This window comes from Triticum dicoccoides, chromosome 6A (assembly GCF_002162155.2).
Source record: "Triticum dicoccoides isolate Atlit2015 ecotype Zavitan chromosome 6A, WEW_v2.0, whole genome shotgun sequence".
Taxonomy (NCBI): Eukaryota; Viridiplantae; Streptophyta; class Magnoliopsida; order Poales; family Poaceae; genus Triticum; species Triticum dicoccoides.
Window position 1 is genome coordinate 447,521,301 of NC_041390.1, and position 7,890 is coordinate 447,529,190.

Here is a 7,890-nt window from a genome sequence, read left to right on the forward strand (position 1 = left end):
TGAAAATAAGACTTATAATATGGAAAAACCAAGAAAATGAGATGAGCCCAATAAACCGGAAAGGAGTACTATGCACTATGAAGTAGTATCATGCACTAGTATCGTATGCATGACACTAGTATATGATACTCCCCACTATGAGTAGCCTAACAGGGAGGAGGGTGGTCGGCAAACGGGGCAAGAGTCTAAGTGAAAGAAGAGCAGTGTAATGGCCATTCCTTTACTTGGACGAACCAAACAAACTTCAAACAAATCGTTACACCTCCTAAAACTCCGCGATTTGATTACGATAAAGATATCATTCTTGCAACCAAACAACTCCTTAGATTATGTTCTCACTATACATGAGAAGTTGTGTCCCCAATTCAGTTTTGCAATGTCAATGCTGGTTTTCTGCATACAGATAAGAAAGAGGATGACAGGAGAGGAAGCAGAGGAACCATGCGGACCAGAACGAGGACAACATATGAAGAAGAAAAAAACTATGCAATAAGAACGCATTGCAGAAATCACTACATATTCATCTCTTATTCCTGAATAGTGACATAGCCAGGATTTTTGTGCACTAAGACCAATTTCTCCTAATCAAAAGAAAGGCGGCGGCATGTGTATGATAGTACTGAACAGTAATGCGCTTAAACTCATAAACCATCAGACAACTTAGAAGGAGCAACCCACGGAATCTACTACACAATAGGACAAGAAAGATAGTCTTAAACACGAACATGGCATATCTGCACAACTTGAATCATCCCGCAGATCCTTGTCCAGAGCTTAAAGGCATCACCACCTCCAAAAAAAATATCAGCCTATAATTTCTCCATAGGGAATAATAGCAGGACATGAAATATACACACATTGGCAGGTGCAACGGCTGACAACCTTGATGAACAATAATGCAGATATACTTTCTATTTGAAGACATTAACATCAAGATTTTAGATCAACTACGCCTAATATGGTTTATATGGCTGGTGTTTCAAGTAATACTATAAATCACAAGCTCATGAATGTTACTTGTCTGGCGGCTGAAACACATATTTCGGTCTCTTGTTTCCATCAGCATCAACAGACGAGGTCTTGCTCAACAGGCGAGGACCGCCATCTAAAAGGCATAGCGAGCAGAAAACGGTTACATTCATCATCACTTATTCACCAATTATGGAGAAAAACATTGACGTCATAACTAACCATAAACCCAAACAGGCCAGATCGTGCAAATAATAACTGATTGATCATGCCGACGACCTAAAGTAACACATCCTTTATCTCCAGCAATTTAGAAAGACTTTTACCATACAGAAATAATGCCAACATGGTTTAAGTCTGAGCTATTACTGCAAAGGCTGAATAATAACCACCATAATTAAGGTCTTGATTATTACTCCCTCCGTTTCATAATTCTTGTCATGGTTCTACTGTTCAGATTTGAATAATGATAACCACCATGATTTAAGGCTTAACTATAACTGTACAGACTGAATAATAACATCTGCTACACGAAATAAGAACCTTGCATACCAAAATGACCCAAACCACAGCTAATTGAGGCATAAACGACAACAAGTATGGCTATAGTTACCTGGATATTTCTTTGGCGCACAGGAAATGGCTGAGCTGAAAAGCATGTATCGGTCACAAGAAGATTCTATTATCCCTCTCACTTTTTTCCTCTCTATGTCAATAGTGACAATCCAACCATCACCATCCGAATCATGACTCATGGAGAGGAGGCAAACTGCATCATCACCACACAGGATGGGAAAAGAAGATTGCACGCACGATGGATTAGAAGGAAGCAACCAGTCAGCTCCAAGGTCATCAACATTAACTATATGCTCCTTGGACCAATAGTTCCAACTTCCAAGAGGTCTCCCTATACCATGTCACAAGCCTCCAACCAACACATTCGGGTTCTACCACCTTCTTGGTTGGATCGACATCAGAATCAAATATTACATTGGCTTCAGGGATGGTGGTTGTGGAACTGAATAAATCTTCCATCTCAACACATCTGATTATGAAGCCATCAGGGGATTCAGTGCATGTGACATCGCGTATTTCAATTGATGAAAATTCGTCGTAGTATTCTAGGTTGTTTGGTAGTGGGTCAGGCAATGGAACGAAACATGCCGTTACCTGGTTCTTCGAGCACATTGCACAAGAGAATCCCCTTCCAGAGATCGACATAGCCCACCTCTTCACCTAAGGCAATCACCTTATCCGGAAAAAGCCCTGGATGAATCGTATATATCCAGGAAGGAAGATCGACGGCAAGAATATGTTTGCTCCAGACAGACCCTTTGGACCTGAAGACGTGGAGTGTGTATATCCGTGAAACACAATTCATTCGGAAAGCGGCCAAGACATAGTTCTGGCTGTCGAAGTCGGGAACGACGCCGACGAGGTAAGGACTAATTCTCTCACTAGCCAAATGCGAGTCGACTTGAGGGAGCGGATCAAGCGACGGCTTGCACCCGGGCTGTTCGTCCCTACAGATGAACAACTGTGGTCGGCCGGAACGGGGAAACATACGGAAGAGGATGCAGTACTCCGACGACCATAGGATCTCCGGGCTTTTGGTGAAGTGGTCCTCTTCGAGGTCGGGGCAGCTGCTAACATGGAAGTAGGAGAGCGATGGCAGATCTTTGATGAAGACTGTCACCTTCATGGATCCCATTGCTTCCGTTGTGGTGCGCGCGGTGATACAGCGGACAACGTCCAGCTTGCTAGCGCGCCACCCACGTGTGCAAAGGAGGACGTGGCCAAGACATAGTTCTGGCTGTCGAAGTCGGGAACGACGCCGACGAGGTAAGGACTAATTCTCTCACTAGCCAAATGCGAGTCGACTTGAGGGAGCGGATCAAGCGACGGCTTGCACCCGGGCTGTTCGTCCCCCTACAGATGAACAATTGTGGTCGGCCGGAACGGGGAAACATACGGAAGAGGATGCAGTACTCCGACGACCATAGGATCTCCGGGCTTTTGGTGAAGTGGTCCTCTTCGAGGTCGGGGCAGCTGCTAACATGGAAGTAGGAGAGCGATGGCAGATCTTTGATGAAGATTGTCACCTTCATGGATCCCATTGCTTCCGTTGTGGTGCGCGCGGTGATACAGCGGACAACGTCCAGCTTGCTAGCGCACTACCCACGTGTGCAAAGGAGGACGTGGCCCGGACGGCCAACGGAGCTGGAGCCGAGGAGGCGGCGCTTCGCCATGGCTTGGGGTGTTTCGATTTGGGGATTAGGGTTTGCCGATTGATCAAAATGCAAATGATACACACGGATCTGAAGTTGTCAGATTCGATAGTACGAAGTCTATACCACAAGCAAAGCATGGACTGACACCAGATTGCCATTGGTGTAAAGGTTAAAAGTGCTAACTAGATTATTGACTCTAGTGCAAGTGGGAGACTGTTGGAAATATGCCCTAGAGGCAATAATATCGTATTGCTATATTTCCATTATTCATAATTAAGAGTTTATATACTACAAGAAATATGTCTAACTTATGACCTTCTCTTAGTGACCCCAGCTGAATTGGTCGTAAATTTACGGCCATTTCGCTTGGAAGGGCTCAAACCCTGAAATTGCTTACACCAAATGATCATAAAGCAGACAAGAGGCGCCAATGACCTTATTCCTACCTGATTACGACTAATATAAATGGTCATGAGGTTGTGAACGTGGATGCATTGGTACTTATTGCTATGACTAGGCGCCATCTCATCAATTTTCCCTATGTGTCATGTCCATGTGTCAATTTTTGCACTAGGTTGTGAAGCAACCTATATTTCTGTAAAATTCCCCCTCAAAAAATTGGGCATTCTTTACTATCCAAATCATTGCCTCGTGACAATATTCAACTCCATTTGCCTAGTAAATCTTCCTCGGCAAATTTTCAAAGTTTTTGTTCAACTCGAACTGTTGTGAAGGAAGTACTAGCTAGGCATATCTTAATGAGCTGAATTTTTGCCACATCTTCTATATTCCCAAATAATAGCTCTCCACAAAATTTGAGCCCCATCTAACAATACATGTGAGTGTGGCTTCAACATTCATATTTCTGTCCAGTGTGGTACGTTGCAAAGCAAGTGACACCTAGGCTCCTCCATTTGAGCTACAAATTTTCCAAGATAGTGTCCTTAGTAGATGATCATCCTCAGCCAAAACTTAAGCCCATTGGCCATGCGCATTTCCCGTACCACTAATCAAACACTTGGGTGTTAATTCATGTTTGAGCTCAGTTCAGTCTCCTCGTGAGAATCTTCTATTGCCTTCTTCTTCCTGGCACCTAACAGGGGAGTGCCCAAACCACTAGACATGCCTAAGCTGCCCGGAACGGGTGGCAACACCACGGTCACGCGGTGACCACACGGCAGGCATGCGAGTCTACGCGCTTTGGAGTTGGGACCCTGGGCCACCATCCAAACCTCAACATATCGCCACCAAACCATGCATTTCTGATTAAATAGATACTTATGTACCTATAAATATTTTTTGGAAAAAATAAAGAGCAAACTATGAGGTAGCTGTAGTTCAAATTTGACCGCTTTCTACTCAATCATCAGAAATTTGTCTTTTTCACCAGAGGTGTATATGTACTTTTAATGACCAACCATTTTGTCAATTGTACATTAAATATGGCCTAATATATTATAAAAATGATCTGGTCACATTTTGCAACAAATATATGGTAGGTCCTTCTCAATAAAACTCATTTTGGGCAGTCGAAAAATAGAAAATTGATTTTTCGTCCAAAGAAAATAAAAACTCCCTTAGGAAACATTGTTTGCCATTCCAATATGCACCCTTGTAAAAAATATAAGATCATTGGAACAAACTATGCCATGAATGTGGCCATAAGATTGATCATTTCGCTTGAAAGCCATGAATCTTCAGAGATGATAACTCATTTCTGAGAACACTTTTTTAAAATAATTGTCATATTACAAGTTTATTATTTTTCCTGGTAACTTGGTCACATATAATGACACAATGCGAAGGTTTTCCAATTTTTAATTTTTTTGAATTTTTTATGCTCGTTTCAAAATGCGGTCAAAATGTCGGGAATGACCGTTCCTAGCTAGTGGTTGACTCTTGGAATTTTTTGGTGTTTCTCTGATTAAATATATACTTATGTATCTAGAAATGATTTTTGGAAAAAATAAGGAGTAAACTATAAGGCAGTTGCAGTTCAAATTTGACCCGCTTCCTACTAAATCGGCAAAAATTTCTCTTTTTCACCATAGGTGGATCAAAACTTTTGACACACAACCATTTTGTCAATTTTGCATTAAATATGTCCTAGTATTTTATAAAATTGATTTGGTCCAATTTTGCAACAAATATATGGTAGGTCCTTCACAAAAAAACTCATTTTGGGCACTCGAAAAATGGAAAATAAATTTTCCGTGCAAAGAAAATGAAAACTCCCTTAGGCAACATTGTTTGGAATTCCAATATGCACCCTTTTGCACAATATGAGATCATTTGAACAAACTATGCCATGAATGTGGCCATAAGATTGATCATTTGGCTTGAAAGCCGTGAATCTTCACGCATGATAGCTCATTTCTGATAACACTTTTTTAAATTAATTGTTGTATTACAATTTTATTATTTTTCCTAGAAACTTTGTCACATATAATGACACAATGCGAAGGTTTTCCAATTTTTTGATTTTTTTTGATTTTTTATGCCCGTTTCAAAATGCGGTCAAAACGGCGGGCTTGACCGTTCCTAGCTAGTGGTTGAATCTTGGAAAACTTTTGATGTTTCTCTGATTAAATATATACTTATGTACCTAGAAATGATTTTTAGAAAAAATAAAGAGCAAACTATGAGGCAGCTGCAGTTCAAATTTGACCCGCTTCCTACTAAATCATCGGAAATTTGTCTTTTTCACGAGAGGTGGATCAAAGCTTTTGACACCCAACCATTTGGTCAATTGTGCATTAAATATGTCCTAGTATTTTATAAAATTTATTTGTTCCAATTTTACAAGAAATATATGGCAGGTCCTTCACAAAAAAACTCATTTCAGGCACTCGGAAAATGGAAAATAAATTTTCGGTGCAAAGAAAATGAAAACTCCCTTAGGCAACATTGTTTGGAATTCCAAGATGCACCCTTGTGAACAATATGAGATCATTTGAACAAACTATGCCATGAATGTGGCCATAAGATTGATCATTTGGCATGAAAGCCACGAATCTTCACGCATGATAGCTAATTTCTGAGAACAATTTTTTAAAATAATTGTCGTATTACAAGTTTTTATTTTGCCTGGAAACTTGGTCACATATAATGACACAATGCGAAAGTTTTCCAATTTTTTGATTTTTTTTTGAATTTTTTATGCCCGTTTCAAAATGCGGTCAAAACGGCGGGCATGACCGTTCCTAGCTAGTGGTTGAATCTTGGAAAGATTTTAATGTTTCTATGATTAAATAGATACTTATGTACCTATAAATGATTTTTGGAAAAAATAAATAGCAAACTATGAGGCAGCTGCAGTTCAAATTTGACCCGCTTCATACTGAATCATCGGAAATTTGCCTTTTTCACCAGAGGTGGATCAAAACTTTTGACACCCAACCATTTGGTCAATTTTGCATTAAATATGGACTAGTATTTTAGAAAATTTATTTGGTCCAATTTTGCAACAAATATATGGTAGGTCCTTCACAAAAAACTCATTTCGGGCACTTGAAAAATGGAAAATGAATTTTCCGTGCAAAGAAAATGAAAACTCCCTTAGGCAACATTGTTTGGAATTCCAAGATGCACCCTTGTGCAGAATATGAGATCATTTGAACAAACTATGTAATGAATGTGGCCATAAGATTGATCATTTGGATTGAAAGCCACGAATCTTCACGCATGATAGCTAATTTCTGAGAATACTTTTTTTAAAATAATTGTCTTATTACAAGTTTGTTATTTTTCCTGGTAACTTGGTCACATATGATGACACAAATGCGAAAGTTTTCCAATTTTTTGAATTTTTTGAATTTTTTATGCCCATTTTAAAATAGGGTCAAAACAGTGGGCATAATCGTTTCTAGCTAGTGGTTGAATCTTGGAAAACTTTTGATATTTATCTGATTAAATAGATACTTATGTACCTATAAATGATTTTTGGAAAAAATAAATAGCAAACTATGAGGCAGCTGTAGTTCAAATTTGACCCGCTTCCTACTGAATCATCAGAAATTTCTCTTTTTCACCAAAGGTGGATCAAAACTTTTGACACCCAACCATTTGGTTAATTGTGCATTAAATATGGCCTAATATTTTAGAAAATTGATTTGGTCCAATTTTGCAACAAATATATGGTAGGTCCTTCACAAAAAAACTCATTTTCGTGCACTGAGAAAATGGAAAATGTTTTTTTTTGCCAAAAAACTCATTTCTGAAGACACATTTTAAAAGATATTTATCTTATTTCTTGTTTGTTATTTTTCCTGAAAACTTGTTCACATTTGGTGATACAATGAGAAGGTTTTCCATTTTTTTGAATTTTTCATGTCATAAAATAGCTGATTTTAACACGTTAATTTTAGTCAACCACGACCAATTTAGATGGTCATAACATCGTACTGTAATCTGATTGGTTCATGGACGTGTCACGCGAATCGTGCATCAAACACCGTCTGATGATCGGGGATCCAACGACAGTCCTCGGCCCTTCCACACCATCCCCGAAACCCTAGCTCTGTCCTGTGGTCATTTTCCATCCACCCCCCGCCTCCTTTCTTTCCCTAGCTCTCTCCTCTCCCCTTCCAGATCTAGCAGAGCTCCTCTCGATCCCCTCCCCTTCCTCCCCGCTGTCGTGACATCGCACCCTCCCCGCCAGCCCCTCCCACTCCAACCGCCGCCCCCATTC

At 40.0% G+C, this 7,890-nt stretch overlaps 1 pseudogene; it reads left to right on the forward strand.

The window, feature by feature from the left end:
* Window positions 1-2,838: 2,838 nt before the first annotated feature.
* LOC119315898 overlaps window positions 2,839-7,890 on the forward strand; it is a 17,424-nt pseudogene continuing 12,372 nt past the window's right edge.